Source organism: Pleurodeles waltl, chromosome 10, assembly GCF_031143425.1.
Source record: "Pleurodeles waltl isolate 20211129_DDA chromosome 10, aPleWal1.hap1.20221129, whole genome shotgun sequence".
NCBI classification, from domain to species: domain Eukaryota; kingdom Metazoa; phylum Chordata; class Amphibia; order Caudata; family Salamandridae; genus Pleurodeles; species Pleurodeles waltl.
In genome coordinates this window covers 410,551,395-410,578,973 of record NC_090449.1, presented here as the reverse complement: position 1 = coordinate 410,578,973, position 27,579 = coordinate 410,551,395, and positions in this window count along the sequence as shown.

Genomic DNA, 27,579 nt, shown 5'->3' with positions numbered 1-27,579 from the left:
CTGCCGTCAGTGCTGAGGCCAGAGCGTTGAACGATCGCTGATGGGCAGCCTGACCCGAATGAATGCCCTCCAGGTATGCATTGCTCCGATGCACCTCCCTTTCTACACCCTGGATGGCATTCAAAAGGGTAGACTGCCCAACAATGATGGTCTGGAGGAGGTCAATGACCTCCTCACTGAGGGCAGCAGGGGTAACTGGGGCAGGGCCTGAGGTGCCTGGGGCGAAGGAGATGCCCACCTTCCTGGGTGAGCGGGCACAGAGCGAAGGCTGAGGGGCTGCTGGGAGGGCGGGGCTGGTGCGCTGCTGTACCTGTTGTGGCGGTGGGCACGGATGTTGCCGCCACCGCAAGGGAGCTCCCTTCCGAGGACGTGTCGGTGTCGCTGACGTCTCCACGGGTCCCCGTTGTGGAGCTCCCCTCGCCCTCCGTCTCACTGGTGAACTCGGAGTCGGTTGCATGGCCCTCCGGGGCCATGTGAGATGCAGCTCCCTCGTGCGCCGATGCCACTTATCCTCCGCCTGATGATGCTAATGCACACATGCACAGGAAGAAAAAGAAAATGGGTGGGGGGGAGAAATGAAGACGGGTTGAGTGCATGCATTGGCAACACCGTTGGCGGACAGGACAGACACAGAAGCCCCCTGCACTACGCTGCGCAATCGGGGTACACTACTCAGTTCTTGTGACTAGGCCTACAGGTCTATGGATGACAAATGCACACATGGGTGATGCAGGACCATGGATAGCTGTACTTGGCACCCTACAGAGGTGGGGGCTGGGGCACAGGGCCATGCCTAACGGAGGGGACTAGCCTACAGAAAGCGCCCTGGACTTGAGTTACCCACAGCCCTCCTCCCCAACCCAGACACCTCCACTGCGCGCAAAGATAGCAGAATGTGCTGATACTCACCCCCTTGTGTCTGATGTGATGTCCTCACGCGCCCATCCAAATCGGGGTAGGCCACCGCCAGGATCCGGGAAATCAGGGGGGTCAATTGGCGGCTGGCACCCCTCCTACGTTGGGAGGCCATCCCCAGCAGAGACTCGGCGGTCTTTCTGGTCCCGCGGCGGATGTCCTCCCACCTCTTTCTGCAGTGGGTGCCCCGTCTGTTGTGGACCCCCAGGGCCCGGACGTCCTTGGCGATGGCACGCCAAATGTCGATCTTCTGATGGGCGAAGACCTATTTGACATGTACAGGGTGGGAAAGGAAATATCATCACTTTTCTGCCTGGTAGATGTGAAAGGCCCCACCTCCCCAACCTTGCCATGTGGCACATGTTCCCATCTGTCGTGCGTTGCACTCCTCATTCGCTCCCCTCCCCACCATCTTACATACACCCCACTCAAAACAGGCATTCCCATTCAGCGTGCACCCTGTGTACTAACCTGTTGGTCTGGAGGACCGTAGAGTAGCGCATACTGGGGGAGGACCCCATCAACAAGTTTCTCCAATTCTTCGGAAGTGAAGGCAGGGGCCCTTTCCCCAGTCGCAGCAGCCATTGTATCTCCCAGACCGAGGTCACAGCAGCACTTGCAGTATAGGTCCCCTCCTGTGGATGATCAGGTCTTGAGTGATTAATCAGATAGAAAATGGCGGTCACGCCCGGCGGTGCGTACCGCGGCGGTGCGTACCGCCGGCGCACATCGTCATTGGCTCATGAAACCCATAGGGTGCAATGTTAACCAATGCTGCTTTGCGCCGCGGTCTTCGACCACCTACCGCCACGGTGTGCCACGCCAGCGCAGTGACCTCACATCCCACTGTCACACTTCACAGGTCAGGCAGCCGCCATTTCAAGGGCCCACATGGCATGATTTCTACTGCGTCACACAGGCCTAGGCCTTGCATTGCCACTCATACAAGCCGTTCCATGCATAGCGATTCGCGTACTGTGCAAGCTGTGTGAACGAACCTGTGGGTTGCTTGACTCTGTGCTCCATGTTGTCCTTCCTAGGCACCGTCCGCTGGGACTTGCGAGGAGAAGGATGAATCCTCCCGTGTACCGACCGCTGGTGGACCTGTCGACAATGGAAGAACGACATATCATACTTACATACCGGCTTGACAGAGCAACTATACATGAACTATGTGCCCAGCTGGAGCCAGACCTGATGTCCCCCATCCGCCAACCCACAGGGATTCCCCTCTGGTGCAGGTTCTGTCAGTACTCCATTTTTTGGCAAGTGGGTCGTTTCAGACAACAGTGGCCATATCATCTGGGATGTCTCAGCCTATGTTTTCTAAGGTTTTATCCAGAGTGTTGTCTGCCCTGATGAAATACATGCGGAGCTACGTTATTTTCCCTGAGATGGGCGAATTGGCTACAGTGAAGGGTGATTTCTATGCCCTTGGACATATCCCCAACATCATTGGGGCCATTGATGGGACCCATGTGGCTTTGGTTCCCCCCAAAGACAGTGAGCAAGTGTACCGAAACAGAAAAAGTTATCATTCGATGAATGTCCAGGTGGTCTGTTTGGCTGACCAGTACATCTCCCATGTAAATGCCAAGTTCCCTGGGTCAGTGCATGACGCGTATGTCATGTGAAATAGCAGCATCCCTTATGTGATGGAACAGCTACAGAGACACTGTGTGTGGCTAATTGGTGACTCTGGTTACCCGAACCTGTTGTGGCTACTGACCCCAGTGAGGAATCCCCGGACCAGGGCAGAGGAACGGTACAATGAGGCCCATGGGCGAACTAGGAGGAATATAGAAAGGACCTTCGGGGTCCTGAAGGCCAGGTTTAGGTGCCTGCATATGACAGGGGGATCCCTCATGTACTCACCAAAGAAGGTGTGCCAGATCATCGTGGCCTGCTGTAGGCTTCACACTCTTGCATTGCGACGCCAGGTGCCTTTTCTGCAGGAGGATGGTCCAGATGGTGGTGTTGTAGCAGCTGTGGAGCTTGTGGAGAGTGAAGAGGAGGAAGACGACGGGGACGACACGGACAACAGGGATACAGTCATACAACAATACTTTCAGTAGCACACAGGTAAGGAGCAGCCACCCCAATTTACATTTACTTAAGGCCTCATGCGTCTCCACTGTCTGTGTTTCCCCCCAGTTCCTGTTAACTGATTTGTGACTTTCCCTTCCCTTTTCAGAGCTGTATGACCCACTGCCTGACTTCAGCTTTGTTTGCCCATGGACTAAAGCTTATTGAAATTGGTATGTTGTCATCACAAAGTAACTGGACATTATTGAACCGTTATGTGTAATACATTTGTTAAGAATACAAGCAGACTCCTTTTTATTTAAGTGGAATAAGTGATTTATTTTAAGTGTGAGATATAGGTAAATGATTGGGAAGCGGGGATGGGTGGGGGTGGAGTAATGTCCATGGCAGAGTCCAGTTCTCAGTCGCACAGGTGCATTGTCCATATGCCTGTGGAAGGATGGAGCAGGAGCAGTTCAAGGTTGGACAGGGTGACAATGTGGGACAGTGGGATGACATCAGGGGGTATCTTAGGCTGGCGGGGGTCTTGCAATCCTACTCTGTCTTCTTGTGAGATCTCAGGTTCCGCTTGCGGGGTGGTTCTTCTTCTGCAGGAGGTGGGGTTCTGGTGGCCTGTCGTTGTGTGGGGGCCTCCTGTCCACTGGCGCCGGCGGAGGTGGTAGGCTGTTCCTGGCCTGGGCTAGTGACAGGGGCCCTTTGGGGTGCCACATGGTCCCGCAATGTGGTGACGATCTGGGTAAGGGCCAGGACGATGGTCCCCATTGCGGAACCGATGTTCCTCAGTTCCTCCCTGAACCCCATGTACCGTTCCTCCTGCAGTTCCTGGATCTCCTGGAACCGGGCCAGTACCGTCGCCATCGTCTCCTGGGAGCGGTGGTATGCTCCCATGATGGAGGAGAGGGCCTCTTGGAGAGTCGGTTCCCCGGGCCTGTCCCCCCCTCTCGCACAGCAGCCCTCCCAGTTCCCCTGTGTTCCTGGGCCTCTGTCCCCTGGCCGGTGTGCCCACTACCACTGCCCCAGGTCCCTGTTGTTGTTGGGGTGGTGGGTCAACCTGGGTGCCCTGTAGTGGTGGACACACCGCTGATTTACGTGCCCTGGAGACAGAGGCATGGGCCCGCTGGGTGGGAGCTGTGCTGGTGTTCCCAGAGGGGGTTGAACCAACTGTCCAGAGGTCCACGATGGGCCGTGCTGGTCGTCTGGCTCCAGGGAGACAGAGCTGCTGTCATCGCTGGGGGCCTCTCCTGGGGGTGGGATGGACATCTCTGGACCCTCCGTGGCGGTGTGGTGGCGTTCGGGTCCTGCAGGGGTAAAAAGGTATGGTTATTGCTTCTGTGTGTGGGATTTCGTGTGATGGGTGGGTGTCTGTGTACCCATGTGCAGGCATTTCCTTGTGGGGGCTTTTGTGAGGGTGGCTTGTGGGGGTGAGGTGTGTGTGCAGTGGGCATGCTTTGGTGATGGGTGTCCATGCTTTGGGGTCGCATGCAGGGCTTGGTGTTGGGATGGCTGGGTTGTGATGGTGAGGCTTTTGCTAGGGGTTGGTGTGATGGGGGAGGGGGTGAGGGTGGGGGTATGATTTGGCATTCAGGTGGGGTGGGGGTGGGAAGCAGTAGTGAAGATTTGCTTTACCAGAGTCCATTCCTCCGCCTACTCCAGCGAGGCCCTCAGGATGCAGAATGTGCAAGACTTCCTCCTCCCACGCGGTAAATTCTGGGGGAGTAGGTATGGGTCCGCCGCCAGTCTTCTGCACCGCTATGTTGTGCCTTGATACCATGTAACGCACCTTCCCCCGTAGGTCATTCCATCTCTACCTGATGTCCTCCCGATTGCGTGGATGCTGTCCCACCGCGTTAACCCTGTCCACTATCCTTTGCCATAGCTCCATCTTCCTGGCAATTGTGGTGTGCTGCACCTGTGCCCCGAAGAGCTGGGGCTCTACACGGACTATTTCCTCCACCATGACCCTGAGTTCGGCGTCACTGAACCTGGGGTGTCTTTGGGGTGCCATGGGGTGGTGTGGTTGAGGTGTGGGGTGGCGTTTGTGGTGATGAGTGTGGTGCGTGTGGTGGTGTGTGGTGTTTGGTGCGTGGATTCTGTGTGGGTGATGGTGTTGTGTGCCTCTGTGTTGTGGGTTTCTCGATTCTGTGCTCTGTCTCTAGCCTTCATCAATGATTTCGGGTCGTAGGGGCTTGTAGGTGATGTGGGTGTGTGTTTTATATTGTGTTGGGTGTGTGGGAGTGGTGTTAGTATGTGTATCAGGTGTGTGTATTTCGAACTGACCAATGTGGCTGAGTTTTCTATGGGTGTGTGTATTTTGACCGCAGCGGTGTGTACCGCCAATGGAATACCGCGTTTGAAAGACCGCCGCGTGGATTTGTGGGTCGGAATGGTATGGGCGTATTTCTGTTGGCGTGGCGGTGGAGGTTTGGTCAGCGCCATTTTTTTGCTGACCTTTGGTGTGGCGGATTATTGAGGATGTCGGGTTTTCAGCGGTTTGGCAGTTGCGGGTCAGAATGACCGTGGCAGTTTACCGCGGCCGCGGCGGTGTTATGGCGGCCTTCTGGCCGGCGGTAAGCGCCATTTACCGCCGAGGTCAGAATGACCCCCTATATGTCTAACCTTCACCTGGTGAAGGTTGGGTGCAAAGTTACTTAGTGTGTGGGCACCCTGGCACTAGCCAAGGTGCCCCCACATCGTTCAGGGCAAATTTCCTGGACTTTGTGAGTGCGGGGACACAATTACACGCGTGCACTATACATAGGTCACTACTTATTTATAGCGTCACAATGGTAACTCCGAACATGGCCATGTAACATGTCTAAGATCATGGAATTGTCACCCCCATGCCATTCTGGCATGGGGGGACAATTCCATGATCCCCCGGGTCTCTAGCACAGTACCCGGGTACTGCCAAACTGCCTTTCCGGGGTCTCCACTGCAGCTGCTGCTGCTGCTAACCCCTCAGACAGGTTTCTGCCCTCCTGGGGTCCAGGCAGCCCTGGCCCAGGAAGGAAGAACAGAGGATTTTCTCTGAGAGTGGGTGTTACACCCTCTCCCTTTGGAAATAGGTGTGAAGGTTGGGGAGGAGTAGCCTCCCCGAACCGCCAGAAATGCTTGGATGGCCACAGATGGTGCCCATCTCTGCGTAAGCCAGTCTACACTGGTTTAGGGATCCCTGGCCCTGCTCTGGCACGAAACTGGACAAAGGAAAGGGGAGTGACCACTCCCCTGACCTGCACCTCCCAGGGGAGGTGCCCAGAGCTCCTCCAGTGTGTCCCAGATCTCTGCCATCTTGGATTTAGAGGTGCTGGGGGCACACTGGACTGCTCTGAGTGATCAGTGCCAGAAGGTGACGTCAGAGACTCCTTCTGATAGGCTCTTACCTGTCTTGGTAGCCAATCCTCCTTTGTTGGTAGCCAAACCTCCTTTTCTGGCTATTTAGGGTCTCTGCTTTCGGGAATTCTTTAGATAACGAATGCAAGAGCTCACCAGAGTTCCCCTGCATCTCCCTCTTCACCTTCTGCCAAAGGATCGACTGCTGACTGCTCAGGACGCCTGCAAAACCGCAACAAAATAGCAAGATGACTAATAGCAACCTTGTATCACCTCATCCTGCCGTCTTTCTCGACTGTTTCCAGGTGGTGCATGCTCTGGGGGTAGCCTGCCTCCACCCTGCACCAGGAGCTATGAAGAAATCTCCCGTGGGTCGACAGAATCTTCCCCCTGCTAACGCAGGCACCAAAACACTGCATCACTGGTCCTCTGGGTCCCCTCTCAGCCTGACGAGCATGGTCCCTGGAACTCAGCAACTCTGTCCAAGTGACTCCCACAGTCCAGTGACTCTTCAGTCCAAGTTTGGTGGAGGTAAGTCCTTGCCTCCCCATGCTAGACTGCATTGCTGGGTACCGCGTGATTTGCAGCTGCTCAGGCTCCTGTACACTCTTCCAGTATTTCCTTCGTGCACAGCCAAGCCTGGGTCCCCGACACTCCTTCCTGCAGTGCACAACCCTTTGAGTTGTCCTCCGGCGTTGTGGGACTCCCTTTTGTGACTTCGGATGGACTCCGGTTCACTTTTCTTCCAAGTGCCTGTTCAGGTACTTCTGCGGGTGCTGCCTTCTTCTGTGAGGGCTCCCTGAGTTGCTGGGCACCCCCTCTGTCTCCTCCTTCAAGTGGCGACATCCTGGTCCCTCCTGGGCCACAGCAGCATCCAAAAACTTTCTCTGCAACCCTCATAACTAGCAAGGCTTGTTTGCGGTCTTTCTGTGTGGGAACACCTCTGCAAGCTTCATCGCAACGTGGGACATCCGTCTTCCAAAGGACAAGTCCCTAGCTCTCTTCTTTCTTGCAGAACTCCAAGCTTTTCCAACCAGTGGCAGCTTCCTTGCACCTTCAGCTGGCATTTCCTGGGCTCCTGCCCACTCTCGACACTGTTGTGACTATTGGACTTGGTCCCCTTGTCTTACTGGTACTCAGGTCCAGAAATCCACTGTTGTTGCATTGCTGGTGTTTGTTCTTCCTGCAGAATCCCCCTATCATGACTTCTGTGCTCTCTGAGGGTAGTAGGTGCAATTTACACCTACATTTCAGGGTCTTGGGGTGGGCTATCTTTCTAACCCTCACTGTTTTCTGACAGTCCCAATGACCCTCTACAAGCCCACATAGGTTTGGGGTCCATTCAAGGTTCGCATTCCACTTTTGGAGTATATGGTTTGTGTTGCCCCTATACCTATGTGCTCCTAATGCAATCTATTGTAATTCTACACTGTTTGCATTACTTTTCTTGCTATTACTTACCGTAGTTTGGTTTGTGTGCATATATCTTGTGTATATGTCTCATCCTCATACTGAGGGTCCTCACTGAGATACTTTTGGCATATTGTCATAAAAATAAAGTACCTTTATTTTTAGTACTTCTGTGTATTGTGTTTTCTTATGATGTTGTGCATATAACACCAGTGGTATAGTAGGAGCTTTACATGTCTCCTAGTTCAGCCTAAGCTGCTTTGCCATAGCTACATTCTATCAGCCTAAGCTGCTAGAAACACCTCCTCTACACTAATAAGGGATAACTGGACCTGGCAAAAGGTGTAAGTACCTCTGGTACCCACTACAAGCCAGGCCAGCCTCTTACATTGGTTGTGCAGTGGTGGGATAAGTACTTGTAACTACTGACCACTTTGTCATTGTGTACTTTTCATAAAAGAATAATATACAAAACAGTTCAGTGTACTTACACCTAACCAAAAAGTTTTCCTTTTCTCCTCTTAAACTTTTTACAAAGTTCTGAAAAGTTTCGCTAAACTTCTAAAAGTTTTCTAAAAGTTAGAAAAAGTTTTTTTCTCTGTTCTTTAAAAAGTTCTGATACTTTTTCGTCCTTCTCACTATCTCTAAACCTTTTACTGTCATGTCTGTAGAAGATTCTACTGTTAAAATGGTCAATACTACTTATGACAATTTGAATTACAAGAGCCTAAGGAGTCTCTGCTTAGATAGAGGTTTAGTGATAGGAAAGAACCCTACAAAAGAGTTTCTATTTAACATGCTTATTGTAAATGATGAGTCCCAAGCAGGCACATCAAATGAGAGGTTAATAGAAGGTTCCCAATCTGACGCAGGGGATCTCCTTGATGGAGGTGAGGAGGGTTCTGAACAGAATCTGCCCCCTACAATAATCAGTCCGAGATATATAAAGTTGCAGAAAATGCTTTAATCCTTAATGCTGGGAAAATCCAATAAGTGCTCAGTGAAAATTATGTCCATATGTTAGGAAAGGCATATCAAAGTAGAGAAACAGCCAACACGTGTTTCGTCCAACTGACTTTTTCAAGGCAAACAACACGTGTTTCGTCCAACGGACTTTTTCAAGGCTGAAAATGAAAACAAATAGGAACTCTTAAAAGTAATAACTACTATCCTGGTAGGTACAATAAGCAAAGATATACCTAATTAAAATTAAAGTTGCAGCCAAAAGATTACTGCATAGAATGCATGGAACTTCGACATGCAAGCATGGTCTAAATAGAGATACTCCCATTACTGAAGAGTTGAGCACGCAGAAAAGGAAAAATGACACCCTGGCAAAGGCGGTGGATTAAGGCCAGAGGTGAGAAAATAAAGTTTATATTAACAATTGAAGAAGTGAAGAGATACCACGTGAATAGTGAGTGCAGACAACAGTCTGATTAACAGACAACAACAATAGAAAGAACAGTGGAAAAAAATGGGAAATAGTGCACATGCTATATACAGAAGTGGGACAACCAAGGATCATAGAAATTGTCCACAATAAAACTAAAGTGAGACAACCAATTCTCAGAGTCATTATGAAAAAACAATAAGCTGCGGTTCTATATTTCAGAGAGGCAACACCAAAAATGTGTGTAAAAGGGAAATGGTGAAAGAGAAAGAGGCAAATGTTTTCCTACCAAACAAACATGAGTAGTCCAGCACAGAGTAGAGCCATCCCTTGCAGTATGGGGAAAGAAGTGGTTTTCCAAAATAGTATAGATTGTAGGCGTTGAGAATATCCAAAATTAGGATAACTCTGTGCAGGAGGCCACAATTAGACCCCGCCTGTAATTAAGAAAAAGGAATAAACACATATAGCAGGCTAAAAAAATTAAGCAAGGCCATGTGGATATATATGGCATAACCCATGGTAGCTAAATAAAAGGGGCATCACTGGACGATGCAGGAAATCGTGTATAAAAGAGAAAAAGAGCAGAGAAATGGCCTGTCATATAGGGCAAACCGACCAAGAGCCATGTCCAAAACTAATGTAGCAGAACGAGTAAAAGGAGACCAAATGAGCAGTAACCCAAAATTATATCAAAACCCAAACTCCTAGGGCAGCTGTTAATATAAGCTGAGTAGTCCACAGGATGTGGACATCCCAGTTACATAGGGTCTTAGGCTCCGTTAGTGTGACCAAATTCGAGAGTTAAAAAACACGAAAATACTATACAGGTAAAAAGTATCTCCCTTCACGTGTCTCCCTTTCCCCAAAAGTCGGCCTATGTTAGGAGAATGCAAAAAAAGGCAGAATAAAGTATTCTCCCTTACCTGTACTCTCCACAAATCCAAGAGTCAGGAAACACAAGAACGAGTCTGTTTAGTTGCAGCGCATGATAACGCTGCCGCATTCATAAGAAACATGCCCCGGTGAGTGTCAGCGTCTAAATATGCGCACTCTACTAACGAAATAGAAGAAGGACCCGAAATCTCCGGAGAGATGCAACGAGCATACTCTACTCGACGTTCATGTAAGGAAACGGGCGCCATGTTGGAAGTGAAAAACGCTATGGCAAGTAGTCTTTGCAAGACAAAAACACATCAGAAAATGTGAAATAATTAGTATAGAAAAACGAGCGGAGTTAGGATTTCCTCCAAAGACAGTGTGCCCGTAGACAGAGGTGGTCATTACAACCTCGGCGGTCTTTTAAGAAGACCGCTGAGGGACCGCCGTGCGGAAGGCCGCCAGTAGTGGCGGTTTGCCGCTCGGCGTATTATGACCGTTGGCTGCTCTCCATTGTTTTTCCGACGGAGAGCCGCCAACAGCCATACTTGCGGGCGGCGGGGAAGTGGAGGTTGCTCCACCTCTACTGCCACGCCAACAGAACACCACCGAGCTAATCACGTCCTGTGATTCTGCGCGGCGGTGTTCTGTTGGTGGTGTGGTGTTGGCAGAGCCGCCCCCATGGCTCCCGTCCCCTCCCGGAGGATCGACGGAACAGGTAAGTCGATCATCCGTTAGGGCAGGGGGTGGGGGGGTGTTGTGTGTTGTGTGGGTGCATGGGGGTGTGCGTCTGTGTATGTAGTGGGGTGTGTGAGTGCGTGTATGCTTGCGGGGTGTTGCGTGTTTCGGAAATGTGTGCGTGAATGTGGGTGTCTGACTGTGTGTGTGGATGTTGGCATGTATGTCGGTGTGTGTGCGTGTATGTGTGTTGGTGGTGCCTGCGTGCGTGTCGGGTGTGTATGTGTAAGATAATGTCGGGGGTCGGGGTGGGGAGGGGGCCCTGCCACCTCTGGGGGTGGCATGGGTGGTGGGGGGTGTAGGGGAGGGAGTCGGGGTGGGGATGGGGGGTGGGGGAGACCCCTCTCAGTGCTAGGGAAGGAATTCCCTGGCACTGATAGTGCTTACTGCCATGGATTTCATGGCGGTTCCTACCGCTGGAAATCCACGGCGGTAAGCCGGGTCACAATACCGGCGGCGGTATTGTCACGGCCACCGGCCTGGAGACCCAGGTCTCCAGCCCTGCGGGCGGAACGGGGTAGCGGCGGATGACCATGGCGGTAACCGCCATGGTCATAATACTAAAAAAAAGACCGCCAGCCTGTTGGCGGTCTTACCGCCGCTTTAACACCGTCCGCCAGGGTTGTAATGACCCCCAGTGTGTTGAGTGAAAAAGATCCCTTAACCGGAAATTTATAGAAAAAGACCAAGAGAGACACTGAGTAGAAACAGAATTTCATACATAAAGAAATCCAATTGCATATGACAATAAACAACAATATATAAGAAAACAAGGCCACTATGTATATAGTACAAAGAAATGTACATATAGATTGTTTAAAGGAAATTCAATCATTTTTGGCCCTAATACAGGGTACTATTAATTATGTATTTATATGATATACATAGGAGAGAGAGAGAAGATAACAAGCAAAAAACAAAGGGGGTCATTACAACATTGGCGGTATAAGGCGCTTACCGCCGTGCAGAAGACCGCCAATACACCGCCGTGGCGGCGGTAGACCGCCACAGCTATTATGACACACATCACGGAATCCGCCGAAATTCAGACACCCACACAATACCGCCACACCAAAGGTCAGCGATAAACACGCGGAAACAAATCCTCCACCTCCACGCCAACAGAAACACACCCATGCCATTACGACCCACGAATCCACGCGGCGGTCTTTCAACCACGGTATTCCATTGGCGGTACACACCGCCGCGCTCAAAATACACACACATTTACAATACACCGCCTCATTGGACAATTCCAAATACACACACCTGATACACATACACACACCACACCCACACATCCAATACATTATAAAACACACACCCACATCACCCACAAACCCCTACAACCAAAAATTCTGAGAGAGAGAGCACAGAATAGACAACCCCATCACACAGAGGCACACAACACCATCACCCACACAACATCCAAGCACAAAACACCACATACCACTACACTCACCACACTCATCACCACATACACCACCCCACACATCACACACACTACCCCATGGCACGCCAAAGACACCCCCGCTTCTCCGAGGAGGAGCTCAGGGTCATGGTGGAGGAAATCCTACGGGTAGAGCCACAGCTATTTGGCTCACAGGTACAGCACACATCCATAGCCAGGAAGATGGAGCTATGGCAAAGAATAGTGGACAGGGTCAACGCAGTGGGACAGCACCCAAGAAATAGGGAGGACATCAGGAAGAGGTGGAACGACCTACGGGGGAAGGTGCGTTCCACGGTATCCAGGCACCACATCGCGGTACAGCGGACTTGCGGCAGACCCCCACCTCCTCCCCCTCAACTAACAAGATGGGAGGAGCAAGTCTTGACCATCTTGCATCCTGAGGGCCTCGGAGGAGTCGCTGGAGGAACGGACACTGGTAAGTCAAATCTTAACTATCATATCCCCCACCCTACCTGCATGCTATCACCCCCCCACCCTCACACCCTCCCCTATCACTCAAAATCTTCACTAATGTACTCATAACAAGAACTACACATCCCAACCCCAAGACCTGCATGACACAACTAAGCATGGACACCCATCACTAAAGCATGCCCACTGCACATACCCAGAACACCTCCCAACCATCAGCACACAAGCCCCCATACAGGAATGCCTGCACTAGGGTTCACGCACACCCAACCATTGCACACCATGAAACACACACATGCAAAAATCATGTACTTATACCCCCGCAGGAACACGAAGGAACGTCACCACACCAGAGGGTCCAGACAACACCACTCCACCCCCAGAAGAGGCCCACAGTGACGAGAGCAGCTCTGCCCTACTGGATCTTGATGACCAGCCCGGACCATCGTGGGCCTCTGGACAGTCGGTTCCCCTTGCCCAGCCACAGTCCAACACCGAACTTCCACCCTCTGGTAACACCAGCACTGTAACCACCCAGCGGGCCCAAACCTCCCTACCCAGGACAGGTCAATCAGCGGTGTGTCCACCACTACAGGGCACCCAGGCTAACCCACCACCCCAACAACAACAGGGACCTGGGGGCAGTGGTAGTGGGTACACGGTCCAGGGGACGAAGGCACAGGAACATAGGGGAACTGGAAGGGCTGCTGTGCGACAGAGGGAGGACAGGCCAAAGGAACCAACACTCCACGAGGCCCTCTCATCCATCATGGGAGCATACCACCACTCCAAGGAGACGATGGCGACGGTCCTGGACAAGTTGCAGGAGATCCTGCGTCTGCAGGAAGAGCAGTATTTGGGGTTCAGGGAGGAGCTCAGGACCATCAGCTCCGCCCTGGGAACCATCGTAGGGGTGCTGACGGACCTTCAAAAGACCTTGAGGGACACCGTGGCACTCCAAGGGGCCCCTGACACTAGCCACGACGATGAACTGCCCACCACCTCCGCCGGCGCTAGTGGACAGGACGCCCCGCCACAGGACCACCACACCAGCACCCCATCCCCTGCCGACGGACAACCACCACGCAAGCGGGCCCTGAGATCCAGGAACAGGACAGAATAAGATGGCAAGACCCCTGCCAGGAAATAAGACCACCCTGATTGTCCCCCCACTGTCCCACTTTGTTACCCTGTCCCAATCGGAAATGCCCCAGCTCCACTTCCAATAGGCAGATGTGCAATGTACCTGTGAGACTAATAGACTGGACTCTGCCATGGACATTCCTCCACCATCACCCATCACCATTTTACAACTCCCCTTCATTTTTTAGCACTTAAATAAACACCCTTGAAACACTAAAAAAACTGGAGTCAGTCTATGATTTGTAATTTTGTATTATCAATTACAGTGTCATAATGGGTTACCCATTGGAAGGCTAACATACCAATGTCACACATCACAAGCCCTTCAAGGATGCAAGCAGTTGACACGTAGGTTACCACATTTGTGAAACTGAAATGGAAGGGGACAACTCAGTTCACAAATAGTGAGTGAAATGTCGGTACAGGATAGAGGTAGACGTGTGAAAGTTAATGTAATGTTAAACCAGAAAATGTACTCACCTGAGTTTCACTGGAAATATTGCTGTATGACTGACTCCCTGTTGTCGTTTTCTTCTTCCTCAGCTTCATCCTCATCACTGTCCACAGGCTCCACAGGCTCCACAGCTGCTACAACACCGTCATCTGGATCATCCTCCTGCAGAAAAGGCACCTGGTGTCGCAATGCCAAATTATGGAGCATGGAGCAGGCGATGATGATGTTGCACACCTTCTTCGGTGAGTGGAATAGGGACCCACCTGTCATATGGAGGCACCTGAACCTGGCCTTAAGGAGGCCGAAGGTGCGTTCGATAACCCTCCTAGTCCGCCCATGTGCCACATTGTAGCGTTCCTCTGCCCTGGTCCTGTAATTCCTCACTAGGGTCAATAGCCAGGAAAGGTTGGGGTAACCAGAGTCCCCCAATAGCCATACACGGTGCCTCTGGAGTTCACCCATCATATCAGGGATGCTGCTATTCCGCAGGATGTAGGCGTCATGCACAGAGCCAGGGAACATAGCATTTACCTGCGAGATGTACTGGTCTGCCAAACAGACCATCTGGACATTCATCGAATGATAACTCTTCCTGTTCCTGTACACCTGTTCACTCCTGCAGGGGGGACCAGAGCTACATGGGTCCCATCAATGGCACCTTTGACGTTGGGGATACGTCCAAGGGCATAGAAGTCACCTTTCACTGTAGGCAAATCCTCCACCTAAGGGAAAATGATGTATCTCCTTACGTGTTTCAGCAGGGCAGAGAACACTCTGGACAACACGTTGGAAAACATAGGCGGGGACATCCCTGATGCCATGGCCACTGTTGTCTGAAAAGACCCACTTGCAAGGAAATGGAGCACTGACAGCACCTGCATGTCAGGGGGGATTCCAGTCGGATGGCGGATTGGTGACATCAGGTCTTGCTCCAACTGGGTACATAGTTCCTGGATTGTGGCACGGTCAAACCTGTAGGTGACGATTAAATGTCTCTCTTCCATTGTCAACAGGTCCATCAGCGGTTGGTACACCGGAGGATTCCGCCATCTTCTCATATCTCACAGCTGACGGTGCCTAAGAAGGACAACAGCGAAGAAACAGTCACTATTCCTCCAGGTATGTACCCACAGTCACACACAAGACTACACCAGACAATAAACCCTTCCTGTAAGTGTGTTGAGTGTAGGCCTCGGTATGTGTGACGCAGTTGAAAATTAATCCATGTGGGCCCTGTAGGAGGCTGGACTGGCTTGTAGTGAGTACCAAGGGGTACTTGCACCTTGCACCAGGCCCAGTTATCCCTTATTAGTGTATAGGGTGTCTAGCAGCATAGGCTGATAGATAATGGTAGCTTAGCAGAGTAGCTTAGGCTGAACTAGGAGACGAGTAAAGCTCCTACACTACCACTAGTGTCATATGCACAATATCATAAGAAAACACAATACACAGATATACTAAAAATAAAGGTACTTTATTTTTATGACAATATGCCAAAGTATCTCAGAGTGTACCCTCAGTATGAGGATAGCAAATATACACAAGATATATGTACACAATACCAAAATATGCAGTAATAGTATTAGAAAACAGTGCAAACAATGTATAGTTACAATAGGATGCAATGGGGACACATAGGGATAGGGGCAAGACAAACCATATACTCCAAAAGTGGAATGCGAACCACGAATGGACCCCAAACCTATGTGACCTTGTAGAGGGTCGCTGGGACTATTAGAAAATAGTAAGGGTTAGAAAAATAGCCCACCCCAAGACCCTGAAAAGTGAGTGCAAAGTGCACTAAAGTTCCCCAAAGGACATAGAAGTCGTGATAGGGGAATTCTGCAGGAAAGACACAAACCAGCAATGCAACAACGATGGATTTCCAGTCGAGGGTACCTGTGGAACAAGGGGACCAAGTCCAAAAGTCACAAGCAAATCGGAGATGGGCAGATGCCCAGGAAATGCCAGCTGTGGGTGCAAAGAAGCTGCTACAGGACAGTAGAAGCTGAAGGTTCTGCAGGAATGACAAGGTCTAGAGACTTCCCCTTCGGAGGATGGATCCCCCACGCCGTGGAGAGTCGTGCAGAAGTGTTTTCCTGAAGAAAGACTGCCAACAAGCCTTGCTAGTTGCAAATCATGTGGTTAGGATTTTTGGATGCTGCTGTGGCCCAGGAGGGACCAGGATGTCGCCAATTGCGTCTGGGGACAGAGGGGGCACCGAGCAAGACAAGGAGCCCTCTCAGAAGCAGGCAGCACCCGCAGAAGTGCCAGAACAGGCACTATGAAGTGAAGTGAAATGGTGCTCCCCCGAAGTTGCACAAAGGAGTCCCACGCCGCCGGGGGACAACTTAGGAGGTTGTGCAATGCAGGTTAGAGGGCCGTTGACCCAGGCTGGACTGTGCACAAAGGATTTCCACAGGAAGTGCACGGAGGCCGGAGTAGCTGCAAAAGTCACAGTTCCCAGCAATGCAGTCTGGCGTGGGGAGGCAAGGACTGACCTCCACCAAACTTGGACTGAAGAGTCACTGGACTGTGGGAGTCACTTGGACAGAGTTGCTGGATTCAAGGGACCTCGCTCATCGTGCTGAGAGGAGACCCAGGGTACCGGTGATGCAGTTCTTTGGTGCCTGCGGTTGCAGGGGGACGATTCCGTCGACCCACAGGAGATTTTTCAGAGCTTCTAGTGCAGAGAGGAGGCAGACTACCCCCACAGCATGCACCACCAGGAAAACAGTCGAGAAGGCGGCAGGATCAGCGTTACAGTGTCGCAGTAGTCGTCTTTGCTACTTTGTTGCAGTTTTGCAGGCTTCCAGCGCGGTCAGCAGTCGATTCCTTGGCAGAAGGTGAAGAGAGAGATGCAGAGGAACTCGGATGAGCTCTTGCATTCATTATCTAATGAATTCCCCAAAGCAGAGACCCTAAATAGCCAGAAAAGAGGGTTTGGCTACTTAGGAGAGAGGATAGGCTAGCAACACCTGTAGGAGCCTATCAGAAGGAGTCTCTGACGTCACCTGCTGGCCTTGGCCACTCAGAGCAGTCCAGTGTGCCAGCAGCACCTCTGTTTCCAAGATGGCAGAGGTCTGGAGCACACTGGAGGAGCTCTGGGCACCTTCCAGCGGAGGTGCAGGTCAGGGGAGTGGTCACTCCCCTTTCCTTTGTCCAGTTTCGCGCCAGAGTAGGGCTAAGGGGTCCCTGAACCGGTGTAGACTGGCTTATGCAGAAATGGGCACCATGTGTGCCCATGAAAGCATGTCCAGAGGCTGGGGGAGGCTACTCCTCCCCTGCCTTCACACCATTTTCCAAAGGGAGAGGGTGTAACACCCTCTCTCAGAAGAAGTCCTTTGTTCTGCCATCCTGGGCCAAGCCTGGCTGGACCCCAGGAGGGCAGAAACCTGTCTGAGGGGTTGGCAGCAGCAGCAGCTGCAGTGAAACCCCGGGAAAGGCAGTTTGGCAGTACCAGGGTCTGTGCTGACCACTGGGATCATGGGATTGTGCCAACTATGCCAGGATGGCATAGAGGGGGCAATTCCATGATCATAGACATGTTACATGGCCATATTCGGAGTTACCATTGTGAAGCTACATATAGGTAGTGACCTATATGTAGTGCACGCGAGTAATGGTGTCCCCGCACTCACAAAGTCCGGGGAATTGGCCCTGAACAATGTGGGGGCACCTTGGCTAGTGCCAGGGTGTCCACACACTAAGTAACTTTGCACCTAACCTTTACCAGGTAAAGGTTAGACATATAGGTGACGTATAAGTTACTTAAGTGTAGTGTAAAATGGCTGTGAAATAACGTGGACGTTATTTCACTCAGGCTGCAGTGGCAGGCCTGTGTAAGAATTGTCAGAGCTCCCTATGGGTGGCAAAAGAATTGCTGCTGCCCATAGGGATCTCCTGGAACCCCAATACCCTGGGTACCTCAGTACCATATACTAGGGAATTATAAGGGTGTTCCAGTAAGCCAATGTAAATTGGTAAAATTGGTCACTAGCCTGTTAGTGACAATTTGAAAGAAATGAGAGAGCATAACCACTGAGGTTCTGGTTAGCAGAGCCTCAGTGAGACAGTTAGTCATAGCACAGGTAACACATTCAGGCACACTTATGAGCACTGGGGCCCTGGCTGGCAGGGTCCCAGTGACACATACAACTAAAACAACATATATACAGTGAAAAATGGGGGTAACATGCCAGGCAAGATGGTACTTTCCTACACAACTCCCCCCCCCAAACAAAGGACAATAAGACTAGCCATGACCTGATGAGTCTTCATTGTCTAAGTGGAAATATCTGGAGAGTCCATCTGCATTGGAGTGGCTACTCCCAGGTCTATGTTCCACTGTATAGTCCATTCCCTGTAGGGATATGAACCACATCAATAATTTAGGATTTTCACCTTTCATTTGTTTTATCCAAAGTAGAGGTTTGTGGTCTGTCTGAACAATGAAGTGAGTGCCAAACAGGTATGGCCTCAACTTCTTCAGTGCCCAGACCACAGTAAAGGCCTCCCTCTCTATGGCAGACCAACGCTTTTCTCTAGGGGTCAACCTCCTACTAATAAAAGCAACAGGTTGATCCTGGCCCTCAGAATTAAGTTGTGATAGGACTGCCCCTACTCCTAATTCAGATGCATCAGTTTGGACATTGAATTTTTTAGAGTAACAAGGGCTTTTCAGGACAGGTGCAGAGCACATGGCCTGCTTCAGCTCCTCAAAAGCTTTCTGACAGTTTGCTGTCCATAATACCTTTTTAGGCATTTTCTTGGAGTGAGGTCATTAGGAGGGGCTGCAATGGAGCCATAGTTCTTAATGAACCTCCTGTAATACCCAGTGAGGCCTAGGAAGGCTCTCACCTGAGTCTGAGTAGTAGGGGGAACCCAATCTATAATAGTTTGGATTTTCCCCTGAAGTGGTGCAATCTGTTCCCCACCAACAAGGTGTCCCAGATAAACCACCTTCCCCTGCCCTATCTGGCACTTTGAAGCCTTGATAGTGAGGCGGCTTTTTTTAGGGCCTCTAAAATTTAACATAGGTGGACCAGGTGATCATCCCAACTGGAGCTAAAGACAACTATATCGTCCAGATATGCTGCACTAAAAGCTTCCAGCCCTTGCAGGACTGTATTCACCAACCTCTGAAAAATGGCAGGTGCATTTTTCAATTTAAAAGGCATTACTGTAAATTGGTAATGGCCTCCAATTGTTGAAAATGCAGTTTTAGCTTTTGCATCTTCCGATAATTTGATCTGCCAATACCCTGCAGTCAAGTCAAAAGTGCTTAGATACTTGGCAGATGCCAGTGTATCTATGAGCTCATCTGCCCTGGGTATAGGGTGAGCATCAGTTTTGGTTACCTGGTTGAGACCTCTGTAGTCTACACAAAACCGCATTTCCTTCTTTCCATTCTTGGAATGAGGTTTTGGTACAAGTACCACAGGAGAAGCCCATGGACTTTCAGAGTGCTCAACCACTCCCAGTTCTAACATTTTCTGCACCTCTTGCTTTATGCAGTCCCTGACATGGTCAGGCTGCCTATAGATCTTACTTTTGACAGGCAAGCTGTCTCCAGTATCCATAGTGTGCTCACACCAAGAAGTGGTACCTGGCACAGTAGAGAAGAGTTCAGAAAACTGACCTAGGGGATTTATGCAATGGTCTTTCTGCTCAGCAGTAAGACAATCAGCCAAAACTACACCTTCCACTAGAGCATCTTGTTCTGTGGAAGAGAAGAGATCAGGTAGAGGATCACTGTCTTCTTCCTGTCCCTCATCAGTTGCCATGAGCAGGGTGAGATCAGCCCTGTCATAGTAGGGTTTCAGGCGATTGACATGGAGCACCCTAAGGGGACTCCTGGCAGAGCCTAAGTCAACTAAGTAGGTGACTTCACCCTTTTTCTCAACAATTGTGTGGGGTCCACTCCATTTATCTTGGAGTGCTCTTGGGGCCACAGGCTCCAAGACCCACACTTTCTGCCCTGGTTTGTACTGAACCAAAACAGCCTTCTGGTCATGCCATTGCTTTTGGAGCTCTTGGCTGGCCTGAAGGTTTTTACTGGCCTTTTTCATGTACTCAGCCATCCTTGATCTGAGGCCAAGTACATAATCCACAATATCTTGCTTTGGAGCTTTTAAAGGTTGTTCCCAACCCTACTTGACAAGTGTTAGTGGACCCCTAACAGGGTGTCCAAAGAGGAGTTCAAAGGGGCTGAAGCCCACTCCTTTCTGGGGTACCTCCATGTAGGCAAAAAGGAGGCATGGTAAAAGGATATCCCATCTCCTGCGGAGTTTTTCAGGGAGTCCCATAATCATGCCTTTGAGAGTTTTGTTAAATCTCTCCACCAGTCCATTTGTTTGTGGATGATAGGTTGTAGTGAACTTGTAAGTCACACCACACTCCTTCCACATGGCCTTTAAGTAAGCAGACATGAAATTGCTTCCCCTGTCTGATACCACCTCTTTTGGGAAGCCCACCCTGGAAAATATTCCCAGGAGGGCCTTTGCCACTGCAGGTGCTGTAGTGGTCCCTAGAGGAATTGCTTCAGGATATCTTGTGGCATGGTCCACTATCACCAAGATAAACCTATTGCCTGAAGCAGTAGGAGGGTCAAGGGGGCCAACTATGTCAACCCCTACCCTTTCAAAGGGAACCCCAACCACAGGCAGTGGGATAAGGGGTGCCTTTGGAGTGCCACCTGTTTTGCCACTGGCTTGTCAGGTTTCACAGGACTTACAAAATTCCTTTGTGTCCTCTGACATTCTAGGCCAATGAAACAAGGGAACAAGTCTGTCCCAAGTTTTCATTTGTCCCAAATGTCCAGCTAGGGGAATGTCGTGGGCTAGAGTTAGGAGGAACTTTCTGTACTCCTGAGGAATCACTAGCCTCCTGGCAGTTCCAGGTTTAGGATCCCTTGTTCAGTGTACAAGTGGTTGTCCTCCCAGTAAACTCTGTGAGAGTCACTGACATCCCCATTAGCTTGTTTGACAGCTTGCTGTCTTAGACCCTCTAGTGTGGGACAGGTTTGCTGTGCCACACTCAGCTCCTCCCTGGCAGGCCCCCCTTCACCCAAAAGCTCAGCAGTGTCTACTTCCAGCTCCTCTGGTGTAGGTTCTGCACAGGGTGGAAATTCTTCTTCCTCAGAAGTAGAATCCACTGTAGAGGGAGGGATAGTAGATAGTGCTTTACTTCTACTAGCCCTAGCTTTAGGGAGCACTTGGTCCATTGTTCCAGGATCCAAGTCACCCTGTCCTGTTTGCTTTTTGGCCTGAGCCCTGGTTAAAGCAAAAATATGCCCTGGGATGCCCAACATTGCTGCATGGGCCTCCAACTCCACATCTGACCAAGCTGATGTCTCCATTTCATTTCCTAGCAGACAGTCTACAGGTAAATCTGAGGCTACCACAACTTTCTTTGGACCAGTAACACCCCCCCAGTTGAGATTTACAACAGCCATGGGGTGGCTAAGTGTGTTGTTGTGAGCATTGGTTACTTGGTACTGGTGACTGGTGACACCTACTTAGGTGTTGTTCAGGGTGGACCAGTTTCTCTATTACCATAGTAACACTGGCACCAGTGTCCCTGTAGGCCTGAACCTCAACACCATTTATTAGGGGTAGCTGCTTGTACTTATCCATATTAAGGGGACAAGCAACTAAGGTGGCTAAATCAATAGCCCCCTCAGAGACTACCACAGCCTCTGTGGTCTCCCTAACAAGACCAACGCCAACTAAGTTACCAATAGTGAGCCCAGCTACTCCCTTGGATTGGCTATTAGTAGGTTTGCTCCCACCACCACTGCTATTAGTAGGGACACTAGGTGTAGCAGTAGAGGTTGTAGTGGTAGGAGCCTTGGTGCTTTTCTTTGGACAACTGGGATCTGTTGTCCAATGGCCTTTTATTTTACATAAATAGCACCATGGTTTCTTTTCCTTGTTTTGATTAGAAGAGGATTTGGGCCCACCACCCCCACCAGAGTGTTTTTGTGGGCCTGATGAAGACTCATTTTTAGATTTGTCCCCACCCTTGTCAGAAGACTTACCATCCTTCTTCTTGTTGCCATCTTTGTCACCTCCTGTATGAACTTTTCTGTTCACCATTGTTCTGACCCATTTGTCTGCCTTCTTTCCCAATTCTTGGGGAGAGGTCAGATCAGAGTCCACCAAGTACTGGTGCAACAAATCAGACACACAATTATTAAGAATATGCTCTCTCAGGATCAAGTTATACAGGCTGTCATAATCAGTTACTTTACTGCCATGTTACCACCCCTCCAAGGCCTTCACTGAATGGTCAATGAAATCAACCCAGTCTTGTGAAGACTCCTTTTTGGTCTCTCTGAACTTTATCCTGTACTGTTCAGTGGTTAAGCCATAACCATCCAGGAGTGCATTCTTAAGAATTTTGAAATCATTGGCATCACTTTCTTTCACAGTAAGGAGCCTCTCCCTACCTTTTCCACTAAATGATAGCCATAGGATAGCAGCCCACTGCCTTTGAAGGACATCCTGTACAACACAGGCCCTCTCAAGTGCAGCAAACCACTTGTTAATGTCATCCCCCTCCTTATAAGTGGGAACTATCTTATGCAGATTCCTGGAATCATGCTCTTTTGCAGGATGACTATGGGGAATACTGCTGCTGACACCATGGGTTTCTAAACCCAACTTCTGTCTTTCCTTCTCTAGTTCTAAGGACTGTCTATCCAAATCCAGCTGTTGCCTTCTTAAGCTTCAGTCTGGTTTGTTCCACTCTCAATTTATTGAGCTCCCTTTCTAACAATCTGTCATCAGGGTGGGTGGGAGGGACATATCTAGAAGGTACTTTTCAGCACTTTAGAAAAGAGGTGAGAAAAGAAATGCAAAACTTTTTGGTTAGGTGTACATACACTGAACTTGTTTTGTATATTTTTCTCTTATGAAAAGTACAATGACAAAAGTGGTAAGTAGTCTCAAAGCACTTATCCCACCACTGCACAACCAATGTAGGAGGCTGGACTGGCTTGTAGTGAGTACCAAGGGGTACTTGCACCTTGCACCAGGCCCAGTTATCCATTATTAGTGTATAGGGTGTCTAGCAGCATAGGCTGATAGATAATGGTAGCTTAGCAGAGTAGCTTAGGCTGAACTAGGAGAGGAGTGAAGCTCCTACAGTACCACAAGTGTCATATGCACAATATCATAAGAAAACACAATACACAGATATACTAAAAATAAAGGTACTTTATTTTTATGACAATATGCCAAAGTATCTCAGAGTGTACCCTCAGTATGAGGATAGCAAATATACACAAGATATATGTACACAATACCAAAATATGCAGTAATAGTATTAGAAAACAGTGCAAACAATGTATAGTTACAATAGGATGCAATGGGGACACATAGGGATAGGGGCAACACAAACCATTTACTCCAAAAGTGGAATGCGAACCACGAATGGACCCCAAACCTATGTGACCTTGTAGAGGGTCGCTGGGACTGTAAGAAAACAGTTAGGGTTAGAAAAATAGCCCACCCCAAGACCCTGAAAAGTGAGTGCAAAGTGCACTAAAGTTCCCCAAAGGACATAAAAGTCGTGATAGGGGAATTCTGCAGGAAAGACACAAACCAGCAATGCAACAATGATGGATTTCCAGTCGAGGGTACCTGTGGAACAAGGGGACCAAGTCCAAAAGTCACAAGCAAGTCGGAGATGGGCAGATGCCCAGGAAATGCCAGCTGTGGGTGCAAAGAAGCTGCTACTGGACAGTAGAAGCTGAAGGTTCTGCAGGAACGACAAGGGCTAGAGACTTCCCCTTTGGAGGATGGATCCCCCACGCTGTGGAGAGTCGTGCAGACGTCTTTTCCTGAAGAAAGACTGCCAACAAGCCTTGTTAGGTGCAAATCATGAAGTTAGAGTTTTTGGATGCTGCTGTGGCCCAGGAGGGACCAGAATGTCGCCAATTGCGTCTGGGGACAGAGGGGGCGTCGAGCAAGACAAGGAGCCCTCTCACAAGCAGGCAGAACCCGCAGAAATGCCAGAACAGGCACTACAAAGTGGAGTGAAATGGTGCTCACCCAAAGTTGCACAAAGGAGTCCCACGCCGCCGGGGGACAACTTAGGAGGTCGTGCAATGCAGGATAGAGTGCAGTGGACCCAGGCTGGACTGTGCACAAAGGATTCCCACCGGAAGTGCACGGAGGCCGGAGTAGCTGCAAAAGTCGCGGTTCCCAGCAATGCAGTCTGGCGTGGGGAGGCAAGGACTTACCTCCACCAAACTTGAACTGAAGAGTCAGTGGATTGTGGGAGTCACTTGGACAGAGTTGCTGGATTCAAGGGACCTCGCTCGTCGTGCTGAGAGGAGACCCAGGGTACCGGTGATGCAGTTCTTTGGTGCCTGCGGTTGCAAGGGGACGATTCCGTCGACCTACGGGAGATTTCTTCGGAGCTTCTAGTGCAGAGAGGAGGCAGACTACCCCCACAGCATGCACCACCAGAAAAACAGTTGAGAAGGCGGCAGGATCAGCGTTACAGAGTTGCAGTAGTCGTCTTTGCTACTTTGTTGCAGTTTTGCAGGCTTCCAGCGCGGTCAGCAGTCGATTCCTTGGCAGAAGGTGAAGAGAGAGATGCAGAGGAACTCAGATGAGCTCTTGCATTCGTTATCTAAGGAATCCCCAGAGACAGAGACCCTAAATAGCCAGAAAAGAGGGTTTGGCTACCTAGGAGAGAGGATAGGCTAGCAACACCTGAAGGAGCCTATCAGAAGGAGTCTCTGACGTCACCTGTTGGCACTGGCCACTCAGAGCAGTCCAGTGTGCCAGCAGCACCTCTGTTTCCAAGATGGTAGAGGTCTGGAGCACACTGGAGGAGCTCTGGGTACCTCCCAGGGGCGGTGCAGGTCAGGGGAGTGGTCACTCCCCTTTCCTTTGTCCAGTTTCGCGCCAGAGTAGGGCTAAGGGGTCCCTGAACCGGTGTAGACTGGCTTATGCAGAAATGGGCACCTTGTGTGCCCATGAAAGCATTTCCAGAGGCTGGGGGAGGCTACTCCTCCCCTGCCTTCACACCATTTTCCAAAGGGAGAGGGTGTAACATCCTCTCTCAGAGGAAGTCCTTTGTTCTGCCATCCTGGGCCAAGCCTGGCTGGACCCCAGGAGGGCAGAAACCTGTCTGAGGGGTTGGCAGCAGCAGCAGCTGCAGTGAAACCCCGGGAAAGGCAGTTTGGCAGTACCAGGGTCTGTGCTACAGACCACTGGGATCATGGGATTGTGCCAACTGTGGCAGGATGGCATAGAGGGGGCAATTCCATGATCATAGACATGTTACATGGCCATATTCGAAGTTACCATTGTGAAGCTACATATAGGTAGTGACCTATATGTAGTGCACGCGTGTAATGGTGTCCCCGCACTCACAAAGTCCGGGGAATTGGCCCTGAACAATGTGGGGGCACCTTGGCTAGTGCCAGGGTGCCCACACACTAAGTAACTTAGCACCTAACCTTTACCAGGTAAAGGTTAAACATATAGGTGACTTATAAGTTACTTAAGTGCAGTGTAAAATGGCTGTGAAATAACGTGGACGTTATTTCACTCAGGCTGCAGTGGCAGGCCTGTGTAAGAATTGTCAGAGCTCCCTTTGGGTGGCAAAAGAATTGCTGCAGCCCATAGGGATCTCCTGGAACCCCAATACCCTGGGTACCTCAGTACCATATACTAGGGAATTATAAGGGTGTTCCAGTAAGCCAATGTAAATTGGTAAAATTGGTCACTAGCCTGTTAGTGACAATTTGAAAGAAATGAGAGAGCATAACCACTGAGGTTCTGGTTAGCAGAGCCTCAGTGAGACAGTTAGTCATAACACAGGTAACACATTCAGGCACACTTATGAGCACTGGGGCCCTGGCTGGCAGGGTCCCAGTGACACATACAACTAAAACAATATATATACAGTGAAAAATGGGGGTAACATGCTAGGAAAGATGGTACTTTCCTACAGGCCCCTGAAATGGCGGCTGCCTGACCTCTAAACTGGGACAATGGGATTGTGGGGTAACAGAGCTGGCGTTGCACACCGTCGCGGTAGGCGGTCGTAGACCACGGCGCACTGCTGCATTGGTTAACATTGGACCCTATGGGTCCCAGGAGCCAATGAACAGGTGCGCCGGCGGTGATGATGCGCCCGACGCGGAGGTCACCGCCATTTTCTATCTGTTGAATCACTAGATACCTGACCTTCGACAGGAGAGGACCTACACTGCTAGTGCTGCTATGACCTCGGTCTGGAAGCGACGATGGCTGCAGCGTCTGGGGAAAGGGCCCCTGCCTTCACTGCACAGGAGTTGGAGAAACTTGTGGATGGGGTCCTCCCCCAGTACATGCTACTCTACGGTCCTCCAGACCAACAGGTTAGTACACAGGGAGCACGTTGTATGGGCTAGGCCTGGGTGGACAGGGCTGGGTGGAAGAGGGAAGGGGGCAGAGTTCATACTACAGTAAAGCATGGGAATAAATGGGCCACATGGTCAGAGTAGGGAGGGGGCCACTCACATTGATGGTGCAGTTGGTAATGACTGTTCCTCTTCCCTTGTGCATGTCATGTAGGTCAGCGTCCACCAGAAGAGGGACATTTGGCATGCCATCACCAAGGAGGTCCGGACCCTGGGGGCCCACCAGGGACAGGGCACCCACTGCCATAAGAGATGGGAGGACATTCGCCGCTGCAGCAAGAATACGGCGGAGGCTCAGCTGGGGATGGCCTCCCAACGTGGGAGGGGTGCCCGTCGCACCATGACCCCCCTGATGTTCCGGATCCTGGCGGTAGCCTACCCGGAGTTGGATGGGCGCTTAAGGGCATCACAGCAGACACAAGGGGGTGAGTACAACCTCATTCTGCGGACTTTGCGTGCAGTGGAGGGGTCTGGCTGGGGGAGGTGGGCTGTGTGTGTCCCTAGGCCAGGGCGAGTTCGGTAGGCAAGGCCCCTCCGTAATGTAGGCCATGTGGCACTCTACCCCACCTCAGAAGAGTGGCAAGTTGAGGTATAGTTGCCCCTGTGGCATCCATGTGCGCAGATTTCCACCATTGCCATGTAGGCCATATCCCAGAAATTGCATGTGCAGAGGCCAGGAGCACTGCGTTATGCATGGGGCTGCTGCGTCTGTCTTGTCTGCCAACGGTAGCGGTATGCCATGCACTAAAACTCTCTTTCTTCTGTCTCCCACCCCTTTTCCTGCTCTCCCTGTCCTTTTGTACATCAGCATCATCAGGCGGAGGTACAGTGGCACCGGAGCACGAGGGAGCTGCATCCCACATGGCCATGGAGGGCCACACCACAGACTCTGAATGCACCAGTGGGACGGAGGGCGAGGGGAGCTTCACGTCGGCCACCGGATCACCAACCAGCGACAC